The 26,512-nt window shown below is 42.6% G+C and overlaps 1 long non-coding RNA gene across 1 annotated transcript; it reads right to left on the reverse strand.

Annotated features, from left to right (window-relative positions):
- Positions 1-351: 351 nt before the first annotated feature.
- On the reverse strand, positions 352-24,829 carry LOC144586802 (uncharacterized). Its single transcript, XR_013541834.1, has 2 exons — positions 23,881-24,829; positions 352-7,014 (listed from the first exon to the last, which is right to left on the reverse strand). It is a non-coding gene; the product is annotated as an uncharacterized LOC144586802 (long non-coding RNA).
- Positions 24,830-26,512: the final 1,683 nt, after the last annotated feature.

The following is a 26,512-nucleotide window of genomic DNA, read 5'->3' on the forward strand; positions in this document are numbered from 1 at the left end:
CTTTGCATTTTATGCCAATAATAACTAAATAGATTCCTAACACATAAGAGATGTTATTTAAACCATTTTATAGAGATTTTCTTTGTATAATTGTTTAGCAATTTCTATCTCCACATTTTCTATCATATCTATATCACTATCATATCTAATGTATGTTCATTAAGTACAGTACTATTTGTTTTACCTTATCCTTATATCTGGCTTCAATTTACCTTAAGAACCACCATTAATGATCCCTTATTTCAGCTTAATTCCTTTTTCTAATATATGGGATATGTCCCCTTACAATTCCAGAAGTTAGGTATATATGTACATGCTTTCAATGTTGAAGGCCACCTTAATATTTTTCCCTTTTCATCTTTCTAAGTAACTCCTTCTCTTGTTTGTCTTTTTTCAATTCTTATTTCTATCTTTCTAAAAATTCTGCCATCCTTTATTTCTATCTTTCTAAAAATTCTGCCATCCTTTATACCATCTGAGAACATTTTATACACTTGATCTATCTCCAATAGATCTTCCAGGCTCTTTTTAATTAAATCTGCTGATTTTCTCCTCTTATCTTCCCTTAGCACACCTAAAATTCTGCACGGCTCTGGGGTTAGGATTAGATCTCCTAGATTCTCTCTTCTGATTTCCTCCAGCCCCTCCTTTGATTGGCATACATCATCCACCACCCTCTCATTTCCTTGCTCATTATTCCCTATCTCCTGTTGATTATAGTCATCTTTAACTGCTCCTTGAATGATTTTGCCTCTTCATTGTGGGATCTCACTATTTCTAGAATTGCTTGAGGGGTAGATTTTGTTTCATCCCAAATTTTTTCTTGTTGTGGGATTACGTCCTGGATATCAAATAATAGTATTCCAAGTGAAAATTGTCCAAATGCTTAAAGTAATCATTCCAATTCCATCAATGCTTGCTTCCATAGGTCCATTTTAACAGATTAATCATCTTTAGGGTAAAACTTGAATCCAGTCTCAGATGTAGAGGGTTTTCCCTGCCTAAAGGCTCAAGGACAGTTGCTCACCAAATAGTTCACTCAATGGTTGTTGTGGGTTTTTTGGGCTCTTTGGCTGTGTTCAGAACACAGCCAAAGAGCCCAAAAAACCCACAACAACCATTAGATCCCAGCCGTGAAAACCTTCGCGAATACAGTTCACTCAATGTTTGTATTCATGGCCTAATGTATTGTGTAATCCAGCCCCAGAGGAAATCCATTCCAGTATTAATTCTGTCTTGGCCTGTGCTCCAGTCAAGTTCAGAACCCAGGATACAGTTTAAAAGTTCCACTTTGGCTAGATTAGGCTTTTTAGAGTTAATTTATCTGCAGTTCAGTCCTCAAAAAGAAAAGGAATTACAAATCGTCATAGAGTGTTCAAGCTCATTGTTCTAGGCTTTTTGCCAGCACTTCAGATAACTGTAGCCATAACATAAACATGTTTAGTTTCCCAGAGTTTTAGCTAATGATGGTTTTAAGAGAAAGATTCTTAAGTTTCTAATGATAAAGTAATACCAAACTTCCTTCCTTGAAGTATAATTAAATGTCTAGTTATTATCCAATTTATTTTCTTTATGTCTCTTTGCGTCTCTTTCCTATTTCCAGCTTCACCGCTGTTTTATAATTGATAGAAGATGGTATTTCTGTTATAGGGATTGTCTTATCCAATGATAGGCATAAAACAGTACAGTTAAAAAATATTTCTCACCCAGTGATAACAAATGTTAATTAGCTGATTTATCGCTTCTTCATTGCCAGCTGCCAATGACTTGCAAGCCTACATTTCTCCTGCAACTGTCTGAGGGAAAATACCATGTCAGTGGTGGATCTATGAGCTTGTAATCCAAACTGTGATTCTGGATAGACTCTTGTCTGCAAGCACCTGGAGCCTTGGTCCTGGATGATCACGCCTGTAGCAGACTTCAAGGGAGCAGATTTCTTCTGTATTGGACCTAAAGCCTGCTTGATACCGTCATACATTCCCTTGATGTTACCTGTGTTCGCTGCTATCTGTATCAGAGAGCAGAGCTGAAGCCAATAATCGTTAGAACATCTCCTGGCAGCCTGTTGGACTTTTCTACAAGCAACTCGAAGAGCCTGCAAGTTGTACTTACTAGGACAGGCTTTGTATGCTGCTAGAGCTCTCCTCTTTTCCTTGATGGTTGTCATCAACTCCTCCAAATGGTCTTCGAACCAGTCTGCCGTCTTTTTGGTCTTCTTGCCAAATCTGGACAAGGTGGTGTTATAAACTGCGTTCTTGAAATGTTCTCATCGTTCAGGTGCATTTACATTAGCCAGACCTGGAAGAATTTCCTCAAGCGCTTGGGCAAATTCGTCCACTTTTCTTTGACCGCGAGTCTTGCTGATGTCAATATGTGGTTTTCTTTCCTTTTTCGTGTGATACAATCTCTTTGTTCGGGGTTTTACTCTACTACAGACCAGGGAGTGATCAGTATCGCAATCAGCGATGGTAACTGCGTGATCATAATACTAGGAAGGCTAGAACGTCTAATGAATATCAAATCGAGCTGATGCCAATGCTTGGATCTTGGATGTCTCCAGGAAACTCTGTGTTGAAGCTTCCTATTAAAGAACATGTTGGTGACACAAAGACCATAGTAACAGCAAAACTCCAACAAGCGTTGGCCATTTTCGTTCATCTTCCCAGTGCCACCAGTAGGCAATTTAAAAATAGCCATGCTGAACTTTTGTTGTTGTTGCACAGGACATTTTGTCCAGCCATATTAAACATGGTTGAAGATGCTCTGACATGGGTTGTGTGTTTTCTGATGGCAACTAGACCTTTTACTCCTTCCAGATAAACCAAGAAGAATAAACAGCTAAAGGGGGTGGCCTCACAGAAGGGGCTAAGCAGAAAAAGAGAAAAACAACAGTATCCCAGTTTCTTGTTCCTCTGTGTATTACTCCTTTTCAACTAGCTATTTTCTGTCGGTAATCGTTACATAGTTTTATTGTCACTGCAAGATCCTTCCCAACATAACCAAAATAGGAACATAATAATCTAGATTTTTGAAAAATCTAATATCTGAGGTGGGGCTTTAGTTCCTTGCCTTCTAACACATTCTCCACATCTGGTTCAGAGATCCAAGGCTGAAATTTGTATGGAGGGAGGATTCCCATTAAAATGGTCACTCTAACCAACCCTATTCAGGAGTTACAGATTTCAGTTTTCCAGTCATGATTAAAGAGGAGCGGCGAGCTTCTCTTTTTTTCATCTTTACTTTTCCTATGTGAGCAACAAGTCTGCTGATTTGTAAGTTCTTCATGTGAGGAAGAATTCTAGTTTTCCAGGATTCTTGCTTTCACGTAGGGCCTACACATGAGCAGAAAGATCTTCTTTTCAGACTTGCTGCTCAGGTGCAGAAAGTGATGATGGAGGGATCAGTAACATATGTTTTTTAAGTAGGTTTAAACAATTGTAACTCATGAATAAGGCCTCAATCTGAGAGAGTTCAGTCTGTTGATACACTAGCAGCCAAGTCACTGTTTAAAAACATTATGTTAAGTGGAGTTGAGAACTCATAGGAAATCATTGTTCCCACATTACGCTGGGTTACAGAGTTTTGAATTTCTGGTTAAATTCCTCTAACTGCACAGCAGAAGTGCAGAGATTCAGAGAGCAGAATAGCTTCAAGTTTTCTAAGGTCCAACTTTTTTTCTCATTAACTGGAACTTACAGTCCCAATAACTCACTCACAGATATTTGTAAGAGAAAGAATAAAATATTTCAGCTTTGAAATGTCCAGCTGTGAAGAGATCAACGAGCAAACTAACAAACAGACTCGCTGGTTCAACAGACTTCAACAGACTACTGGGAGGGAAAGAGACACATAGCAGAGAGATGGGGCTGTCTTTGAATTCAGAGGCAAAGAAGGAGTGATTGGTTAGTGTTGACAGACTGACAGTCACTCTAGCCCAGAAAGGTTCCTCCCAGCTAAACCTACTAAAGGCAGCCAGGAAGGTTGCTAAAGTTCCAACACATTGCTCACGTGAATGGCCAGTGCAAATGACCAGTCCCCCACTTAGAACCCATATTCAGCTGCCATTCTATTTTTAGCATGACATGAAATAGCCATTCAGCAGTAAAGATGGACCCCATCAGTGGACGCAGGAGCATAAAAGAACACTCTCAGGTTTGTGATGGTATACCAGCTGATAGCTCTGCTGTTCTGAAAAGGTAAAGGTTCCCCTTGACATTTAGTCCACTCTAGGGCACGGTGCTCATCCCCGTTTCCAAGCCGTAGAGCCAGCCTTTGTCTGAAGACAGTTTCTGCGATCACATGGCCAGCGCGACTAGACACGGAACGCTGTTACCTTCCCACCGAGGTGGTACCTATTTATCTACTTGCATTTTACATGCTTTCGAACTGCTAGGTTGGCAGGAGCTGGGACAAGCGATGGGAGCTCAGTCGTGTGGATTCGATCTTACAACTGCTGGTCTTCTGACCTTGCAGCACAGAGGCTTCTGCGGTTTAACCCGCATCGCCACCATGTCCCTACGAATTGAAAAACCAGATGCTAAATTGGGATGCTGAGTATAAACTTTTTATCTGTCCCACAGACTGCAGCTTTAGTGTTTGGATGGCTCATTAACTAATAATAATGAGTCAGAGTACAGAGCTCATGGGTATTGTAAATGATACAGTGTTGGGAAACACTATGAGGATGCAGAATTTCAATGAGGCTGATCTAAGCAGCACCATTAAAATGACAGTTTATCCCTGTGCCGTGAAACTAATAATACACCTAATAAGAATACAGCAGCTTCTGTAGTCCTCTAACTTAAATCACGCAGCAACAGATCCAAGGCCCAAGTTCATTCTGCTGAATGTTGCAGACTAATGGAATTCAACCCGTGGGCTTGCATTTATTTTAATAATTAAGAGTATGAGTTTCTCTGCCATAGTTCTTAAAGACACACTGAGGGATTTTTTGGGTTCCCACACATTTTCTGTACATGAAATTGTTTATTTAACTGGTGTGAGTTATTCTTTTTCCATAATCAAGGAGGTTTCAAATACTCAAGAAAGCAAGAGGGAAAATGGATTTAAAGCATGAGTATAATGTGCAAGAGAGCTGGAATTTATTTATTAATGATAATAATTTAATATGATGGTGCTGTAAGATTAACAGTTCTGATTTACTCAAAGCTACCACTGTTGCCTTGAGCTCTAGGTTGCCGAACTGAAATGTGATAGTAGTTAATCAACTCTGTCCACTTTCTTTGATTCTGTCCTTCCTGGGTCTTCCTAATAAAAAATATTTTGTAGAAATGTAATTTCTAGTAATTCACTGTTCTCTGTTTTCATTCTCTGGGAGGGGCCTATTTTCCAAGTATATGTAATGTTGCTTTTCCATTTAGTAACCGTTTTAAAATATCACACTTGAAGTCTTTTCCCCCCTGCTTTATAAATGCCAACTTTACCTGCATGTGATGAGTATTCTTTTTTCCCTTCTTCCTTGTTGACAGAGCAGCTCGCCAGTGCTCAAGAATTCATTTTTGAGGGATGCCTTAAATCTCTGTCTCTTCTCTGTAAAGATGGCAGTCATGCAATAATGTATGACCTGCCAAAAGTATCCTGCACAGACTTTACAATCATTCGGTGTGAGATTTATTTCAGCATTAAAAACACATTTTCCAGAAGCCAATGGCCCTTTCAGTGACTGATCTTGCGAACATTGTCTTCATGTTGTAATATTTCTCTCAGGGAGACTCAGAACATGACCAGTGGCTGATCGGTGGCTGTGCAATACGGCAAGCAAGCACTTCTATTACCCCAATGGGTTACTGTTCTTTATATCCTGGGGAGAGGGACCAGTAGAGGAGAGAGAGAGAGAGCCTAGCCAGACTACTGACAAGAAGACCATACACAAAATATTTTAGGTTAAGCACTATTTACGTAACATTTGTCGATTAGACATAAGACAAAAGATATCAAATCGCCCCTCTCACACTCTCATTCATTCTGTACTCACACATCCAAAAGACTCTTCCCTCACAGGTGATCAGTCTCTCAGCAAGGGTTGTGTGTGTGTGTGTGTGTGGGTATCGCTGCAGCACTGAACAAAGCCTATCTGTCTCTTCCTGGGTCATCCTTCTTATAGGCATAGAACTCCCTTGTGGGCAAGCAGGGGTCAAACCCTGATTCCTGGGCAGAAACAATCTGTTGCCATGCAGGAATGCTTCCTTTCATGTGTACGGGTTATTCCATCTGCCACAGACTTGGCTTCAGCTAGCCTGCTTTGCCTTTCTTGTCTGGGCAACCGATTATAGCCAGCCTTCTTCCTTTTTTCTATCTGAACAAAGAAGTCCACATTTAGAATGTTCTTTCCACATCTGCAGTTTCTTGCTGATACATATAGAAACTTTTATGTCTTGCAACCCTCTGCAGATTTGTGTCAGGGACACTATCCCATCTCTCCTTGCGATTCTCCATCTTCTTTTCAGGTCTGAGGCATTCGTCTTTTGTGGAAACCCCCCATACACACACACACAGTCATTCATAACACTTCATCTCTGAATGATACAGAGAATTAGCATCCAATTGAATAGGATACCTGGAGAGCTAGGAAACCCTTTCACATGTTGAAGCAGCCTTTAATAGACAATAGTTTGGTTATGGAACACACATGGCGAGGAAGAAAGACATGTAATTTGCCTTGAGTTGGGTGAAGAACTGGCAGGTTACAAGTAAATAAATAATTCCTGATATAAACACAGAAAACCTGACTGATACAGAATTCAAAGGTCACTGTACAGCTAATTCCTTAAATTTTGCTGACTTCAATGAAACCCATAAAACACATTTATGTTCCACTGGATTGTGACCAAAAGGAGCAAGTCTTGAAGTGGAGCAGAAACTGGAGCTGCTGATCAAGAACAAATGAGAATTGAAGCTACAACGGGTGGGCGTTTATAGGTCAGCACTTGATACTCAAGCAGTGAAGTGTGAAGGCTGCAGATCAAGTATCTCTTCTGTCCCGGCTTTCTTCAGCTGGAAGGAAAAAAGAAGTCTCATTTCTCTTTCAAAGGGACTTAATTGGTTAATTTATTTGATGTAAATAATTGATTGAGTGTCTTGCCCATTGGCAAGGAGGCATCTGAGCGTTCTTTTGTGAAAGGTTGTTTGCTGTTAATTAATGACCTGGGTCAGAGATCAAAAGAACACTTAATGCCATAAAAATTTAAAGGAAAAGTGGATCAAACTGCAGTGTATCCTGATCATCCTCCTTCTCTTCTGTTCAGCCTGTGTTGGAAAGAGTCCAAATGGCTACTCGGCCATTGGTAATGAGGAATACTTCTCAGGAGAGCATTGTGCTGGCAGTAGATTTGTCTACAGGGAACAAGTTGTCATGGGTCTTGACAGTTGGAAATACTGAAAATATTTATAAAATACAGCCTAAGGCTTCATTGACCCCCTGAATTAATATTTATAGCCATACTCTCTGAGTGCTGCACTGAACAATCTGGTGGCATTCAAAAATGCCTTAACTCCCCACACCCTGAAGTCTTTGAGATTTTAAGGGATAGGAATTCTCTCAGTCATGTTGCCATCGTCGGAGCATCTGATGAGGACCCAAGAGAGGCCATTTTCAGTGGCTGCTCCCTCCCCCTTCGTCTTTCTCCCCTTCAGGTGAAAACTTTTCTTTTTTAGTTGACTCCTGACTCATAAATGCCCTCATAGGAGTGTATTTTTTGAACAGGTATATATAGCCTATTTTTATCAGGCTTTTAAAACTTGTTTTAGCCTTTTAAGAAAACTAAATATGTTTTAGTTTTTATCTTAATTGTATGTAAATGTTAATGCATTTATTAATTGATTTTGGGGGGGGGAATGAAAATTAAGGAAGGAAGGAAGGAAGGAAGGAAGGAAGGAAGGAAGGAAGGAAGGAAGGAAGGAAGGAAGGAAGGAAGGAAGGAAGGAAGGAAGGAAGGAAGGAAGGAAGGAAGGAAGGAAGGAGAAGTCTGGCATGTCTATCCAGTTCAAGAACAAAATATTGATTCTGGTGGTTGGGGAGGTAGTGGCTTCATTTTTGGTGTCACAAGAGCCATGCAATCAGCTCTCTGCATGTTCAGATGGAGAGGTGATAGGTTCTTGGTTGCCTTAGGGAACAACTATTCCACACAGCCATCTTCTAAAGGAACTCAGAGAAGCACATTGTTCTTTTGCGCAAATCCCTGTAGAAGGTTGCACATCAGGCTAGGAACAAGTGAATGAGGATCTGCAATGTATTAACTACCTGAAGCATGTACCCATGCGGTGCAACTGTAGCTTGTATACACTACTATGGTGCTCCTGAGGTCTCTTCCAAGGGACTAGTCAAGCAGCTCTGTCCGTTGGAAGGCAGGAAGTTGAAAGGCAGGAAGTGGGAATGAGGAAGGCCTCTGATTGCCTGTGACTGTCCTCTCTTTTAAGAGATGGGCCGTAAAATCCAAATTGCTTGCTGAAGAAAACTTGAAACCAACATGCATGCTGCAGCTGCTTCATATAAGAAGCTTACTTGGCCTCTACCCCATCATCCATGTGAATTTGGGACATTAAAAATTGCACACAAGTTTGGAACTGCCTACAAGAACTTGGTGCACAGGCTTAAAGGAAATGATTTATCATCAAAAGCTTGCTATTTGTTTTTGGTTTTTTAAAATATATTCTGAATGGTCAATTAAAGGTATTGCCCGCTCCTGCATTTGTATTGTTTCCACAACCATGCAGCTTTTTCCTGATTTTTCCAGCACTTTGGACAGCTCCTTCAACATTCCAAATACAACATGCAGCAGCTTCATTACCCCACTGGCACTGGATCCACCCACCTTCTATGGGTTAGAGATTCCCCGGGCCCTAGCAAAGTCCACAGCAGAAGCACCACCCCCAGGTCTGAATCATCATGAAAAGAGAGGTTACTTACCTGTCACTGTGGTTCTTCGAGTGGTCATCTGTGAATTCACACTCATGGGTTTAATCTGTGCTTGCGAAGAGGTCTCCGGAAAATTCTAGAGCTTTATGATACGTTCATCAAGGACCACTCCCCAGCTCATCTGGTCCGCCTGCCCTGGTAATTGCCTCAGTTCCGAAGATTTGGCCGCCGCTGCATCAGACAATACAGGAGTGATGGACAGAGGGGAGGACAGGCAGGAAGTGTGAATTCACAGAGGACCACTCAAAGAACCAGAGTTGCAGGTAAGTAACCTCTATTTCTTCTTTGTGGTCTATTTTCTCTCTAAGGAAGTAAACTCTTAAATGAAACCCATTTTACTTCTCCGTGACCAGCACTGAAACAAAGCAAGCTAATCTCACAAACTGGTAATTGATTCCACTGTCTTAGAACAGTAAGACAGTGGAACCAATTACCTCGAGAGGTGGTGAGTGCTCCAACACTGCAGTCCAGGCAAAATGGTGCCTTTTAAAATTAATTTCAACATCCAATCTTTCTCCTACCCAGTACTGTATCCTTAGACCCTTTATCTGACTGTGAAAGGTCTGACCCCTAGTTCATAACAGTAGCTGGTGTGTGTGTGCAAACACAATGCATCATGTGGCTGAAGGGGTCTAACTGGTTAAGTGCTGGCCATATATTTTTATTATGTTTTTATTTTTGTTTTTAACTTGTTTGTGTTTACATTGTATATCCAGAGCTGACAAAGCAACTTAAAAAGTAATTAGTTACTATTATGGACCCAAGCCTCAAGAATTTAGTTAGTTATCATTATAGTTACAGTCTTAAAAAGCAACACATTGCATGCTCATTTCTCAAAAGTAACTGAAGCAATCTCCTTTTAGTTACTTTTAGTTTTAAAAAATCTGAGTACTATGAGTCTCAGGCATGTTATAGAAAATATTTTTTCTTTCCAACTTTTATAACCTCAGCACTTACTACAGAGCACAAGACAGACGTATGAGGCACTGCAGGAGCTGAGACTCAAACCATGTGATGTTCAGCCTTCACCATTTAGAGGTAGCATACCACCACCATTTTTTAAAAAGTAACTAAGCTACATCTTGCAAAAGGAATGAAGCTGTTCCTTGTTAAGCTACAATTGTAATTTTGTTACACCTTAGTTAGTGAACACTTTCTTTCAAATATCAGGATATTTATAAGTACTTCCCTGACCTGATTTGATCTTATTTAACTCTGGCCTGATTCCTCAGGCTGAGCTCTCCAAAGCCTGGTCAGACCCTGTCCTTTGGATCCTCCTAAGCAATATGCCTGCCTCTAGCCCAGGGGTGTCCAACCTTTCACCTTCCCTGGGCCACAATAGAAGATGAAAATTTGGTTTGGGCCACACATAAATTTAGTTTGTGCCGCATGGGGGGGCAGGCCTAGCCGTCCTCCACAGCCCCGCTCCAAGCGCGCTTACCGGCATCTGTGATCTCAGACAGTAGAGGCTGCCAGCTTCGACTCCGGCGGCTTTAGGGGGCCGGGAGGGGGTCCACCTATTGACGGGGATGGCACAATGCAGTCACACAGCCCCCCTGTCCCCTCCCCTTCCACTCCTTCCTTCCCTCTCTCCCGCTTTACTGTTGTGACATGCCCCGGCCGCAAGCGCCGGCAGTGTAACTTGAAACTTTGGAATTTCTTTTAAAATAAAAAAAATTGTACTGGGCCGCATTACGAGCTGACCTGGGCCGCATGCGGCCCTCGGGCCGCAGGTTGGACAAGCCTGCTCTAGCCTGTTATTCTTCACAAGTTAATGAGAGATACTTGCCTTGGGGGAGCATAGAAGGAATCTCCCTGAAGAGTGAAAAAGCATTGAGATGGGGGTATTTGTATGAATAATAACAAATATGAATAGCCCCACACAGGTGGTGATAATGAGGGCCCAGCCCCATGGAGCTTGGGATCTGTGAGCCACTCTTCTACCTGGCAGAGAGACTTGTCATCCCAGCTCCTGCCAGGAGTGGTGAGCCGATTGTGAGCTCCGGAGCGATAAGAAGGATCCCAGAGCTTGCGGCAGCAGTGGAATTGTGAGTGGACTGTCCGGCCCCATGGGGCTGGACCCTTGCTATTGCGCCCTGTTGTGAAGGGTTGTGTGATTGGGCTTCCCTTGTCTTCAATAAAACACCATCAGACGGTTTATCAAATAACTTGTGGTCATTTATTGCTTCACCCAACGGGGTTTTAACCATAACATGCTTGTTTAAACTAGACTCTTGTTCAAGCAACTGCTCTCACAAGGGCAACAGAAAGCTTTCTTCCAGAACGTTTCCCAAACTCTGGTCCCTTGGACTGGCACAAACGTGTCCCTGACCCTCAGTTCCCAAACCATGCACTCAGAAGCGGGAAGGTCTCTTCATCTCCCATCCATCCCCAGGACGGATCTCCCTCTCTTGTCGGGTCACCCCAAGGTCCAGGAAACATCCTATCTTCCTCAGCTCCTCTAAATGCCATGCCCGGCGAGCCTCTTTTTCCCTGGCGAGGGCTTCTTTCTGTTCCCCAATCTTTCACCTCAATTCCCAAGTTTCGGACTCACCCCAATACGATGGCATTTGGGATAATCCATTCTTCCTCTGATCCTCCGCTTCAGCTTTAGGCACCCGGACTTGTTCCCATTTTCCCATCCACGGGTCCTGTAACCATATCAATTCCCAACCTCCAGGAATGTTGTCCCATTCTGCCCTGACTTCTCCCAGCCGCCCCTTCTTCCACCACCTCATGAACCTCCTTCCTTCCCGCCAATTCTTTCTTAAAAGGATTAGTTATTTTTAACCCTTTCCATCTCTCTTCCAGCTCTCGGGTATCCACCGCTTTTGACACCCCTTTCCTTTGCGGATTTGCCTCCTCTAAATCATGAGTGTCTGAGCTTTGATCTCTTTTACGACTTAGGGTAGTCGGTGGACTAGTCTGGGTTTGTTTAGAAGTCTTTATGAGAGACAGCTCCACCAGAAAGACCCGGTACTTCTGGTCTTTCCCTTCACACCTGTGCATATACAAATATGAATACCCCAATCTCTAATTGCAAGTACGCTCAAGCATTCCCTGGGCAAGGACATGTAGCCCACCAATTCTTCACTTCCAGGAGCATTGCACTGTAAACTGTGCAACTCTCTGATACAATAAATAAAGAAAGAAAAATATATCCCTGTAAGCTCAGCCAACCAAGCAATTTGGAGAAAAGGAGGGGAAACTCAGTGCTTCTCTGAAGTAGTAGATTTTAGTGAAACAGCACAGCTCTGTACCTTATTGGTATCCTCTATGTAGAGTAAGGACACGCCATGGGTGATATCTAATTAGGGCATACTGGCATGTGGTGATTTCTAATGGCAAAATAGCTCCTGGCTGGAGTGGACTTTGGGTGACATTAAGACATGATGTTCCCTCAGGCATCAACAGGAGCTGAAATTATAGAGTCTCCCTTTTGAGATATTTAAAGAACTGTCAGTATGTGGACCGAGAACTCCCAGAAGTACAAGCTGGATTCCAAAGAGGCAGAGGAACTAGAGACCAAATTGCTAACCTGCGCTGGATTATGGAGAAAGCCAGAGAGTTCCAGAAAAATATCTACTTCTACTTCATTGACTATGCAAAAGCCTTTGACTGTGTCAACCACAGCAAACTATGGCAAGTTCTTAAAGAAATGGGAGTGCCTGACCACCTTATCTATCTCCTGAGAAACCTATATGTGGGACAGGAAGCAACAGTTAGAACTGGATATGGAACAACTGATTGGTTCAAAATTGGGAAAGGAGTACGACAAGGCTGTATATTGTCTCCCTGCTTATTTAACTTATATGCAGAATACATCATGCGGAAGGCTGGACTGGAGGAATCCCAAGCCGGAATTAAGATTGCTGGAAGAAATATCAAAAAACTCCGATATGCAGATGATACCACTCTGATGGCAGAAAGTGAGGAGGAATTAAAGAACCTTGTAATGAGGATGAAAGAGGAGAGTGCAAAAAACGGTCTGAAACTCAACATCAAAAAAACTAAGATCATGGCCACTGGTCCCATCACCTCCTAGGAAATAGAAGGGGAAGATATGGAGGCAGTGTCAAATTTTATCTTCCTGGGCTCCATGATCACTGCAGATGGAGACAGCAGCCATGAAATTAAAAGACTCCTGCTTCTTGGGAGGAAAGAGAGGACACATCTTGACAGCATCTTAAAAAGCAGAGACATCACCTCGCCAACGAAAGTCCGAATAGTTTTTTTGCCAGATCAAACTCCTAGAAGCACAGTTCAGCTTAAAAATGAGATGTGATTGCTTGAAATCTCAAACACAGATTTTGGGGGGGGGGGTCTCTGTTCTTTATTATTTGACAATGAAGGGGCAGCAGACCAGTAGGATGTAACCCTTTGTGAACTTGTGAAGATAGGCAGAGGCTCCTTGGGGTTTTTGATTCCCCCCAGTGGTGGTGGGGATAGGGCCATAGGGATGCCTGATGCATGGGAACACCAGGCTGCATGGGTTGGGAGTTCAGTCTCCCAGGGTGTCTCCTTTTGTTTAGCCCAGTGCAAACTGCACATTCCAGAGCACCCCCAAGAAGAAGGGGTTGTTAAACCACTTTGTAGTCTCCTATACTTAGAAAATAGACAGCATCTTAAACTAGACAGCATTTTAAACAGTCAGAGACATCACCTTGCCAACAAAGGTCTGCATAGTCAAAGCTATGGTTTTTCCAGTAGTGATGTATGGAAGTGAGAGCTGGACCATAAAGAAGGCTGACTGGCAAAGAATTGATGCGTATGAATTGTGGTGCTGGAGGAAACTCTTAAAAGTCCCCTGGATAGCAAGGAGATCAAACCTATCTATTTTGAAGGAAATCAACCCTGAGTGCTCACTGGAAGGACAGATCCTGAAGTTGAGGCTCCAGTACTTTGGCCATCTCATGAGAAGAGAAGACTCCTTGGAAAAAACCTTGATGTTAGGAAAGTGCGACGGCAAGAGGAGAAGGGGACGACCGAGGATGAGATGACTGGACAGTGTCTGCGAAGCAACCAACATGAATTTGACACAACTCCGGGAGGCAGTGGAAGATAGGAGGGCCTGGAGTGCTCTGATCCATGGGGTCACGAAGAGTCGGACACGACTAAACGACTAAACGAAAGAAGTGCCAAGCAAAAATTAACTATATTTTCTTACCATCTGAAACACAAAGCAAAGATTAAAGTGCTTTCTCACTATCAGGCTTACTTGGGACTTTAAAGATAATGCACTAGCAAGAAAGGACCAAATAAGACTAAAAGAGAGTGAGAAGAGAGGTGGACAGACAATGGCTAACATCCTCTTCCTTAGCCGTAGTAAGTCACACTAGACCAGGTCCATTGAATCAATGGCCCTGGTCTAGTGTGGAGATTTGGTGAGTCAACTCTTTTGTAAGTCCCATTAATTCAAATGGGTCTGCTCTAGTTGCAACTTACTCTTGTTGTGTAGCAAGTCTAGTCTAGTGCAATTTACCTCACTGAAAAACTGGATTTTAACTACTACGTGATGATTCATTAAGCAAAGCTTACTGTAGATAGTGCTCTGACTGTAAGAGCATGGCCTAACTCTGTGTGACAAATCAACATACACTTGAAATGAAGCACAAATATTATCTGAAGCTGCTAAACACATGGAAGAAAATGTGTGGTTCTGTTTTTTAAAATTCAAGAGACAGTATACCACCGTAATGTTTCAAAACACCAAATGGATTCCTCTATTGCCACTGAAAATGAACCTACCAATACAATTTTTTTTGAAGCAAAAGTATGTGAATTAAAAGCCTTTCGGGGGGGGGGGGCTTAAAACTTAAGATCCAGAAATGAGCTAGTGCTGGAACCTGCTTAGTTGTGCATGGATGTCAGACAATACAAAACTGAATTTAATTTCTAGGTTGTATCTACAAAGCTGGCTCCATTTCTTCCCTGTGACAATTTCTCCTGCTGAGAGCAGGAAGTGGGAGATCCTTTGAGGTTCTGCAGGAGAAAGGAACAAAGGAGGGATTACTGGTGAGAACAAAGCAGTGTTTACCTCTTTGGGTGAAGGAGTGCTAGTTACTGTATGTGGCCTGCTTGCTTTGCTTCAATAACCCTAGCCCATGCTGAGCTCTGCAGTTGCCCAGAAGCAGCAGGAGAATGGAGAAGAATCTCAAATAAGCTGGTGGAGGTGGCTTCCAATAAAAGACTGAAAACAAGAGCAAGGAGAAGCTCTTTTGTGGCTGCAGGGATTAAAAAGCTATGGTGAAGTGACTAACTGGCCTATCTCCAGAGGGTGTATGACTGATTGCTATATTATCTACACGTGTATGTCCATAATACAACACATGGCTAGTTTCAGCAACAGCTAATGCTGAAACTAGCCAGACAAAATGGGTTGGGAAGGATTTGCCTTGTGTCTGGTAATGAAGGTTGTGTTCACTTTCCCCTTTTTTTATACCATATGCAGAGAATATACATTGTACAGCATATATTCAGAGATGCTGGCTTAAGGGCAGGTTTGTATGGCTGGATTTTGGTGTTTATTTGGAGTGTTTGGATTGTTGAGGCCAGTTTTGTACCGGATTTGTTTGGAAGGTTTTCACTGTTGTGTGGGTCTGGTGAGTTCACCATGGCTTCAAACCACACATAAGAAGCCTCAGAATTCATACCTACAAAGGGATGGAAAGAACAGCCAGAATTCTATTTTTATGTGGTGAAGATGAATTGTAGAAACTGCCCAATAAGCTTAGTTAGGCATCCTTCAGTCTCGAGAAACTATGGTAACGTGCTCTGTATGGAGGACTTGGAACAATGTCTAGTGTGGCTGGGAAGGCCAATTCGAGAGTGACAACCCCTTCCACACTGAAGACAAATCCATTGCTGGTTTCGGGACTGCCTCTTTGCCTCGCCCTGCTGGACAAGGGTCTCTTCAAATTGGGAGAGGCCGTTATGCACCGCCTGCCTCCGCAGCTAATTCATAAAATATCAGGCATCTGCTGGTCACATGCTGGACATATGACTGGGATGCATCCAGTCTGCTGCACCACTTTTGTTTCTTCTCTCTATGTGTAAATCTATAATAGGATTATTACGAAAGAGAAATAAAAAACAAATATAAATTGCAGTATTTTTTTAAATAGAAAAGAAAGAAAAAACATTTTTTAATTTACTACTGGCTCCTCATGAGCTACTTACAAACTCCTTTGTCATGCAACAATTTCTCCTTCCTTGCTATAACTAAACTAACTGAAATTTAGTTCTAGGTGGCCATTTCCCTTCTCCAGCTCTTGATTTAGGCTCAGCAATATGCAATGATTCCCACCTACTAAACACAAGTACTCTTTATCCATTGCAAAAAGAAAGATAGCCCTCAAACCCAGATGGATTAAATGTGTCAGGGAGAGCAGTAAGCATGCTTGGCTTATTTGGAAACGGCAAATGAAATGTGAGTGGGGAAAGAAACAAAATAATATATTTGTTGAGCGTTTGAAGCAAAAAAACAATTATTAGAGTTTGGAACTGTTTGCAGAAGAAAATGTCAGCCAACCTTCATGGAGGCGTGTTTGGATAAGGCCTTTTAAGACAAGCAGCATTGTTATATTTGGAACAGAATATGAAGTCGTCTGCTCATCCTTCCCACTCCCATCCTCATCCCCATCCTACAGCTTAGACAAAATCTATGATGACATTTGGAAGCCCACTGACTTCTGCTATGTGCTGCCTTTCTGTAGCAGGTGTTGGTTGCTCTGTCACATTTGATTAGAATGGTGAAGATGAACAGTCACGTCTCACAAACCAACACTCCGCTATTGTTGGGAGTGATGGAAACTTAACCAACTTTTAGCATTAAGAGAATTCAGATGGGATTTTGTAAAATATACCAGAGAGCTGACTTCTTCTAGATATTCAAATGATCCAAAAGATCTATATATGGATGACAAGGATACAATTTATCAAGGATAAATTGAGGACCCAGCTTGCTGCGGGGGAGGGGGCAATGTGTAGCCTGTATAATTACATTGTAAACTACCCAAAGGGTGCTTTAAACACTATGGGACAGTATACAAGCAGCACGAGTTTTTGCTTTGCTTTAAATGGAGAGGCAACTGAGGATAGGCATTCTGTGCCCTGCAAATGCTGAAACAGGAGAAGGTTTGATGCAGTTCCCTGGAAGAGCTCCACCCCACTCTGTAGGCCTCATTCGGAGTTCAAAGGAAGACATCTCTGCTGATCCCTGCAGGCTGCTTACTGAAGTGACCATCTGCTTGGTGCCTCTGGACCCCACCGAAGAATCCAACAGGCTAACATGCCGTACTCTGAAGGTATGCCCAAGAGTGCAGCCTTGTGGGCGAGATGGTTCTGGAAATGTTTTCTCTGGAGAACTCCTGTCCTGTGCGCCACTCTTCTGGAGAAGCAACAGCAACTCTCCAGAGAGGGAAGCGGGGGTGGGGGGTGGGAGAGGATGATTTCTCTTTATGTGATGTTAGGGGTGAGGTATAGCCATTTTCCATTAGTTGGAATATCCCCTGAGCAGAATTCTGCTGAGGACACTTGGCAGTAGAAAACACAAGGATGGGAGAGCAGTTTTGAGTTTTTGTCCTCTCCTCTATAGCCTCCCAATGCTACCCTCCTAATAGAAGGCCCTGGAGCAGACAGAGGGCTATAGGGAAATGGGGCGTGAGGGAGGGAGAAGGGAATCGAAAAAGAGTGCTCTTCGTTTCTACCAGTGAGATTCCTTTGCTTGAACCTTTCTTCAACAGGAGACTTATGCTGGCTCTAACCTATGGGCTACCTTTCTTGTTTCTAAAAGGCATCCCTCGGGAATTTCTCACTAAAACCTTCCTTGTGTGCACCACTACGCACACATCAGGCTATTACGTGCTTTAAGCACAGTTTGCAGAATTGTGTAAGATATGGCATTCCCTTGCAATTTTGAAAATAAAGGTCCAAGAGTGCTTACTATAAAGCATTTCGAAAGCTGCACTAAAGGAAGGGCTTAGAAGCTCCCTAGAGTGTGATGGGCATTTTCACCGTCTGGCGGCTAGCTATCAGAATATGTGTTTCAGAGAAACCTCCACATAAAAAAGAATATGCTACTAATCACTTCTCTGCTTTTCTTTCCCCTGTCATCTCAGGTACACAGAAGTGTGTAAATTAGACAGCCAGTGTTGCATAGTGGTGAGATCTAGTCCCCGCCAAGCTGTAAAACTCACTGGACAAGCATGGGCTATTAACTCTCAGTCTGACCTACCTCACAAGGTTGCTGTAATGATGAGGAGTGAAGAAGGAGGAGACCCATGTAGGGTTTGGACCAGATAGGCGGGGTATAAATCAAATAAATAATAATAATAATAATAATGTATGCCTCCTCATTGGAGGAAAATCAGGATATAAATGTAACAATTTTAGGGTAATGATATGGGGGTATTTAAGTTTCCAGGAGTGCTGAAAGATGCAGAAATGTCCCAGAACTGCATGTTCCCTGCTTCTGATTCAGGAGCCCTGGGAAAGGGGAGAACTGCACAAATATGCAGCTCAAAAATATCCTCCAACATTGGGATTTTTTAAAACTCTCACTGTGCTGCTAAAACAAATCAATATTAATTTGATGTTTAATGATTGCATGAAAGGCGGGACATTTAGTGATCTTGAGGAGAATTCTGACTCAAGTGAAAAACCCATCAGAGAAAAGAAGAACATTAAAAATGGGACTTTAGTGTGGAGGATTAATTGACAAAGCATGGCATATGAGTAGAAAAGTTAGCTTGCATGACCCTCCTGGTGCAGCGGGAGAGGAATCACATTAATCATCATGACTGCTGAGACTGAAATGGGAAAGTGGGGGCATTTTGAAGTTGGTTGGGTCTTAATTTTGCAAAGAGCCAAACTGGAAGTGAAGGGTCTTTTATATCCTTTGTATACCATTTTAACTGAACATGAGTGGCTTTGAAAGGGACTGGGTAGATGTTCCTCACAGTGATTTTATTCTGAAAGTACAGTCTCTAAGGCTTCAATCCTGCCACCCTTTTCAACTCAACAGAACTTACTTCCATGGAAACAGGAAACAGGATTGTACTCTTAACTTTTCATACAAAAGCTTTAGTACATTTTTAAAACCTTTTTTTTTATGTGAGCAAAGCAGGGGAAATATATATGATTTTAATTTTTACCACAATTTCTGTCTGGTATGTTAGTTATTTCCAGTGTTGCTTCCCAGCTAAAAAGCCCAAACCGCAGCATTTATGTGGAAGTTGGAATGCTCTCTCACTCTTGTTCTTTCTTCAAGTAGAAGCATTTGTTTGAAATAACCCATTGCACCTCCGTCTGGCAATATCTTATAGGTTTTCATGTTCCTATGCAAGATTAGTACATCTGTACAGATGTGTATTATGTCCACATGCTAAAATAAGTCACATAAAAAATTGGAACATCAGAACTTTGGAAACAACAGTCCAAACTCTTGAGGAAAAAAACAGTATTCGTGAAACACAATATACATCTCACACAGCAAGGTTAAAAGCTGGAAAATAAAATATTTTATTGCAATATCTCTCCACAGGTAGGTTGCCATGTTTCTGGACCTTGTAATATACCCATGGATATTCTTAAACTAAAAATATGCTTATCAGTTTGCCAGCCCATGAATGTTGTGGACCTTTGGGTAGAGTGGGCGGCATATAAATTAAATAAATAAAAAATAAAAAATAAATAAACAAAAAAAAATGCTGTTGAGTTTCTTTGCTTACTTGTCATGAGTCAATTTTTTTTTGTACTCAACACAGACAACTATGGGGAAGAAATAGAATATTTATTTATTGTATTTCAAAACAAAGTTTGTTTGGACAGGTTTGGGAGGTTAAATAATAAAAACAAAACAACATTTTACCAACAAAGGAAATTAAAAATGCATAAAAGTAACAAGATAGGTCTAACACACTTCTAAATACCCTGAAGAAAAATAATATCTTTGGCTGGTGCAAACAAACATAACAAGAGCCAGTGTGGTGCAGTGGGGTAGAGTCTTGGACTAGGATGCGGGAGACTTGGGTTCGAATCCCCGCTCAGTCATGGAAGCTCACTGGGGTTGGAACTTGTAAAACCACTCCTTAAATCTCTCACTTACCTTGAAAGCCCTATCAGGGTTGCTATAAGTACACCTTGATTGTTGTTGTTGTTTAATCGTTTAGTTGTGTCAGACTCTTTGTGACCTCATGGACCAGAGCACGCCAGGCCCTCCTGTCTTCCACTGCCTACAGGAGTTTGGTCAAATTCATGTTGGTCGCTTCGATGACGCTGTCCAACCATCTCATCCTCTGTCGTCCCCTTCTCCTCTTGCCCTCACACTTTCCTAACATCAGGGTCTTTTCCACCTTGATTGTACACAACTACAAAAAAAAGATAACACTACATACACCGTCCAAGCTTCATTAGGGAGGAGATCTGCTATGTAAGGCTTCATATTTGAAAAGTTCCTTTCCTTCCTGTAGTACCAGCTGTAGCGTTCAGCCCTGCCCTCACCTGTCCATCACAGCTGAGCAGTGGAAAAGGAGCCAATGAGTGAACGGAAGGTGGTGCTAAAGGGGGAGGTGCTGGGATATAAAGGGGGGTGTATGGTGTATGAGAGGAGAGATCTGTGAGTCTGTGAGTGTGTGAGCAAGAAAGTCAGTGAGAGTAGGGTTCTGTGTGTCAGTGAGTTCAGTGAGTGAGAGAAATTGATTAGCAACTTGTGATTTACTTATTATATTACTGATCAAATAAACAAGTTTAAGTTTCAAAGCAACACATGTCTCAGTAAATAATTGGTACTGAATTGGTATTGGTGGCAGCAACTAAAGAAGAAGAGTGAGCACCTCCTGAAGGCCTGAGATAATAGAGGCTTCAGTGCGCTCGCAACACCAGCTTAACTTCATTCAGTGAGGGTATATAGAAAAGGCCCTCTCTGAGTGTTCTTTGGGTTTTGGCAACAACACATAGGAAAAAATGTTATTTTAGATCAGTGATGGGCCACCTTTGGCCCTCCAGATGTTTTTGGATTGCAACTTCCTCAGCCTGCATCATTGGCTATGCTGTCTAGAGCTAATTGTTTTCGATGGCTGCCAACTTTTGGAGAGGCAAAAACTTCCCACCCCTTCCGTAACTGCTCTGTCTGATCTTCAGGGCTTTAAAACTCAACAAGATACAAAAGTCAACAAGAAACCACACATGAGTGTGTGCAGGCACAGTTGTGTATGATTCACATCTGCAAAGTTGCTGTCTTTAGGAATTAGGAAAGATTGTAAAATCAGTTCTAGTATGAGAAATAATTTTCAAAAGTTAGGGTGCTGTCAGATGGCAAAAAAGATGTGTGTCTGACTGTACCAGAAAGGATTGCTTCAATGGGAGTAATCTCCTTTAAAGTGTTCATCCTGTCCATTGAGAAATTGCTCCAGACCAGGTCCCCCCAAAGTAATAGCTATACTGCTGGACCAAAAAGGTTCAGCTTGGACATGGATCAGGGCTGAGCTGCAGCACTATTGAATATATGTCATGTAACTGCCAGGAAATAGCTTGTACCAGACTGCATCACAGGTGGTCCAAAATGAGAGCTATAGGTCCATAGTGATCACACCCTTAACATGTCCCCTGAAACACCTTTTTCTTTAACTCATAGAGCATGTAGTTTGCCCTTTCTTCTCCACCCAGATAATTTTTCAGCTGGTGTTAATTTAGAACTTGGCGTTCTGATTTTAAAGAGAGAGAGAGAGAGATAAGTGGAATCTCAGAAGGCTAAAATCTGCCTGTCCCTGGTTTAGCTAATCTGCTCGTATAACGAAGTGATTCAAAACCAAGCAGACTGATAATTTAGTTTATTATATAGTGGTTGAAATCCTATTGCACTTGCATAGCATAAATTCACACCTAGAGAAATTCACTGGGACCTAATATTCAGGCAGTCCATATGTCTGATTGTACAACTAGTTGCAGAATTGACTATGCAATTAACCACATACTGATCTCACAACTGATTGTACAACAGTGTTCGTGCAACTGCTTCCTGGATAAGACTTCTGCCTTGGTGCAAACGTGACAACATCTTATTTATTTATTTATTTATTTATTTATTTATTTAATTTATATGCCGCCCACTCTACCCAAAGGTCTCTGGGCGGCTTACAACAATTAAAATTCAATGGAATAAAATAAAATGATTAAAATACAGTTAAAATACAATTAAAATACAATTAAAATTGCCATCATTAAGACCCACAGTTAATGTTATTTCAATTAAAAGCCTTCTGGAACAGGAAGGTTTTGACCTGGCGCCGAAATATCATCAGTGTCGGCGCCAGGCGAATTTCAGTTGGGAGGGCGTTCCATAGTCTGGGGGCAGCTGCCGAGAAGGCCCTTTGTCTACAAGCCATCCCTCTTACCTCCTTGAGGGATGGCTCTTTCAAAAGGGCCCCCTGGCTAGATCTTAACAGCCGGGTAGGCTCATATGGAAGGAGGCGGTCCTTCAAGTATCCAGGGCCCAAGCCGTTTAGGGCTTTATATGTCAAAACAAGCACTTTGAATTGGGCCCGGACAGCAACTGGTAACCAGTGTAAATTATACAGAATCGGCTTGATGTGCTCTCTGGCGGCCCCACCACTCACCAGCCGCGCAGCTCGATTCTGAACCAGTTGCAGTCGCCGGACCGTCTTCAAAGGCAGCCCCACGTAGAGCGCATTGCAATAATCAATACGAGATGTTACCAGTGCATGTGTAACTGTCATGAGACTCCACTCGTCCAGGTAGGGCCGTAGCTGGTATAATTTCCGCAGCTGAAGGAAGGCACCCCTGGCCACCGAGTCCACCTGAGCTTCCAAAGTTAGACTGGGGTCCAGGAGCACCCCCAGGCTGCGGACCCTGTCCCTTAGGGCGAGTGTAACCCCATTCAGGACAGGGAAGTGGCCCTCCAACCTGTCCGGCGAAGCACCCACTAACAGCACTTCCGTCTTGTCTGGATTGAGTTTCAATTTATTAACCCTCATCCAGTCCATTATCAGGTCCAGACACGAGTTCAGCACAGAAACCGCCTCACCTGGATTGGTGGAAAACGAGAGGTAGAGCTGAGTGTCGTCAGCATATTGCAATGTCAAATTATGCAGGGATAGCTACACAACAGGATTTCAGTCAATTTAAATAAAAATAAATAAATCTGGCAATTTAAAATAAATATAATCCAGGGATGGAAAGTCTGCCTAGTTGTCCCAAATTTCAGAAACTCTGTTGTAGGATCAAAGATAAATATATTCATATGGTTGGGATTAATAAAGAGCAAAGTGCCTCACCTCCAAAAGAATGTGGCAATAATTGAGCAATAACCTCTGCTAATATGGGATGAAGAAAACTTAAGGGGAAAGAATGACAGGGATCAATAGAAAGGAAAGAAATACGAGTAGAAAGGGAAAGGAGCCTAACTCTAGTATGCAAATAAAAGCAGAACAGAATCCCTTACTTAATTTAACTGCCAGAAAGGTGACACAGAGATTGTCAGCTCTTTTCACCGCATCTGGGAGACATTTTATGCAAATCCAACAAAACAATTTCTCCATTCCCTTTTCAGAACTCCAGGAGGGCCCATTTCATTCCAGGAGCAGTAGGAGACAATAATCATCCTGAAGTGGCTTCCATCCTGAGAGACTAAGATAAGGCTGAATAGTGGACTAACCATACTAATTTGAAGGTTTTTCCCTCCTCCTCTGTTTGACAGCTCTTCCAATGAGAAAAATCAGATGACATAAAAGGACTGTAAACCTTGCAGAACACCCTTTCACTTTAGTGTTTATTCTCTCTCCCCCCCCCCACTGCACCTTCAGAATGCAACAGAAAACCTGTGAACACTGCATTCACAGCCTTTAGTAGCAGTTATGAAGGCGTAGGGGAGAATTAAAATTAATGGACTTAGTGGTGCCGAAAGCACACTTGATTTATAGGCTCACCTGCTAGAGAATGGCATTGTTGCTGAGCTGCACAACAATGCTGCAGAGGCATGGAGAAAGGGCCACAGTCCTTTCTAAGTAGACTTAACACACAACAGTCTTGCTTGAAGCTGAAAAAAAGAAAGAAAAGAAAAGAAAAGAGAGAGAATAAAGAAGATTCCACCTTTAGCAATGGATTTCAGGGACATTTCTGTTCCCAGGAGAATTCTACGTGGCCCTTTTACACCCGATTCACATTCCCCCCCCCCCAACCACACATTAAAAAGGACTCTAGACTGAAGAGCACAACTCTCTGAGGGACGTTGCTGTCACTAGGAGGCCAACATCCTGCTGTGACTAGGAGCAAGGCAGAGATTCCCATTGAGAGACTGTGCATAAAAATCAGGTAGGTTGCCTTGGGCCAGTCATAAAGAGAAGAAAGGCTACCTTCTGATGATACATTGACTGCCACAATGATAAGAAGCAAAGCTGCAGAATGGAGCAGATATCAATGAAATTTCCCTCTCTCTCAAAAAAGCATGCCGCTTATATACTGCTCCATCACATTTAAGGCACTCTCTGGGCTGTTTACAGTTTAATAATACAGGCTATAAACTGCCCCCTCCAGCAACCTGGATATTCAATTTATCCACCTCAGAAGGATGGAAGGCTGAGTGAACCTCAAGCCTGCTACCTGGTACAGTGGACCCTCGACTTACGGAATTAATCCGTATTGGAACAGTGGCCGCAGGTTGAAAAGTCCGTAGGTCGAGGTTCCATTTCTCATAGGAATGCATTGAAAACCCATTAATCTGTAACTGGCCGAAGAAAAAAAATACCCACGCACATACAAAAATGAAAAAAAAATCCACCTTACTAGTTTGAAGCCTTCCAGGGGTCCCCTGCCGCTGCCATCGCCCCTGCCCAAGGCCTCCAAAGGCTTCCCAACCGCTACTGGAGGCTTCGTGGAGGTCCCCCGCCCCTGCTGAGACAGGCTTTCCTAGGGCGGACCAGGCCTACCGGGGGAAGCCTTCCCCTGGTAGGCCTGGTGTACCCTGGAAAAGCCGGCAGCACCGGTGGCGGACAACCTCCGAGAGGCCTCCCATGGCAGCGGAAAAGCCCTGGAAGGCCTCCGGAGTTCCCCCTCATTGCCAACCAGCAGCAAGGGAGACCTCTGAATGCCTTCCAGGGCTTCTCCGCCACCATGGGAGGCTCCTCGGGGGTCCCCCCCATCGCCAATCGTGCCTCCGAAGCACGATCAGCAGTGGGGGGAGGACCTCTGAGATGCCTCCCATGGCAGCAGAGAAGCCCTGGAAGGCATTCAGAGGCATGATCAGCGGCCTGCACACTGGAAGGGGGAGGCGGGGAAAGTGCCAAATTTGAATTTGCCGCTTTCCCCACCTCCCCCTTCTGGTCCGTAGGTCGATTCTCCGGCCGCAAGTCGAAGTAAAATTTTGCGGCCGGAGAACGCAACTTGAAAAGTCCGCAGGTGGAGCCCTGCATAAGTCGAGGGTCCACTGTATTGGACTTGGTCATGAGCAGAATTTTGGCTAAAATACTGCAGTTTAAGCACTGCAACACAAGACTCTCAGAAGTGACTATGGGCAAACAACATTCCCCAGGATTCTATTGCTGAATGATGCTTGCATAAGGAAAGTTGGGTGCCTTGGTGGCAAATTGCTGCTCATTAAGAATGTATGGTTGCATTTCTGAGTTCAGTTATGACTTACACAACTTCCCTTCCACAAGCAAGTGGATCCTGGTCATTACAGATAAACCAGCATTGGAGAGAATTCTCTAAGTATTGACTTGCTGAAATCTTGTTACTTAGTGTGAGTCAAATAATAACTTTCCTCCCTGTAAACAAGCCCATACTTGCCACAGTTGTTAGGGAGAGGGCATGTACAAACTGGCTTGGTACGTGCATGTGTAACCTTAAGAATGGCTTTGTTCACCACAGAGGAACAGAACAAAAGTTACCATTTGACTTATGCTGAGCAACAGGATTTTGGCCGTTGTGTGCAAGTGTTACAACAGGAGCTTTTCTCCCCTCCCACCATTTCCACATATTCTGCTTTGTTATTGATCTTCACAACATAACATGTTCTTTCTTTGCCTGATTTTACATTCACAAAAGGCAACCTCAATTGCATCTTGTGATTTCACACTAATGTGATTTCAAGTCTAACAAATGGAGATCTGTAACGTATACTTTGGTTCAAAGTGCAGTCCTGATGCACTTACATGAAAGTAAATTCTACTGAATAGATATAGAGTTATTCTGAATAAACATTCAAAGGATTTCATTACAAATATGTGGCACTTGTCGATGCTTATGGTGTGTCACTGAAGAAATGTTCCTGGCTGTAAGGTAAAACTGGCCAGTTAATACTGCCTTTCATGTTGGTGATCGTTCTAGTATTTGGTAATGAATGAAATACTATCTTTGAACATGAGGATATGGGATCTGTTGACCTGTATGGAATTAGGGACAGTGAGAATAAACAACTAGTAGTGCATTGAAATCATCTTTATACTGCATCAATTCAGGTTAAAATTGCTTTTCCTAATTTTTAGAGTTTTTGCCTCTCAGAGAAACATGCATTATAATGTTCATTTGGAGAAGTGGCCGCATATTTATAAATCCCCTGAT

The sequence above is a fragment of the Pogona vitticeps genome, chromosome 2 (genome assembly GCF_051106095.1).
Source record: "Pogona vitticeps strain Pit_001003342236 chromosome 2, PviZW2.1, whole genome shotgun sequence".
Classification (NCBI taxonomy): Eukaryota; Metazoa; Chordata; class Lepidosauria; order Squamata; family Agamidae; genus Pogona; species Pogona vitticeps.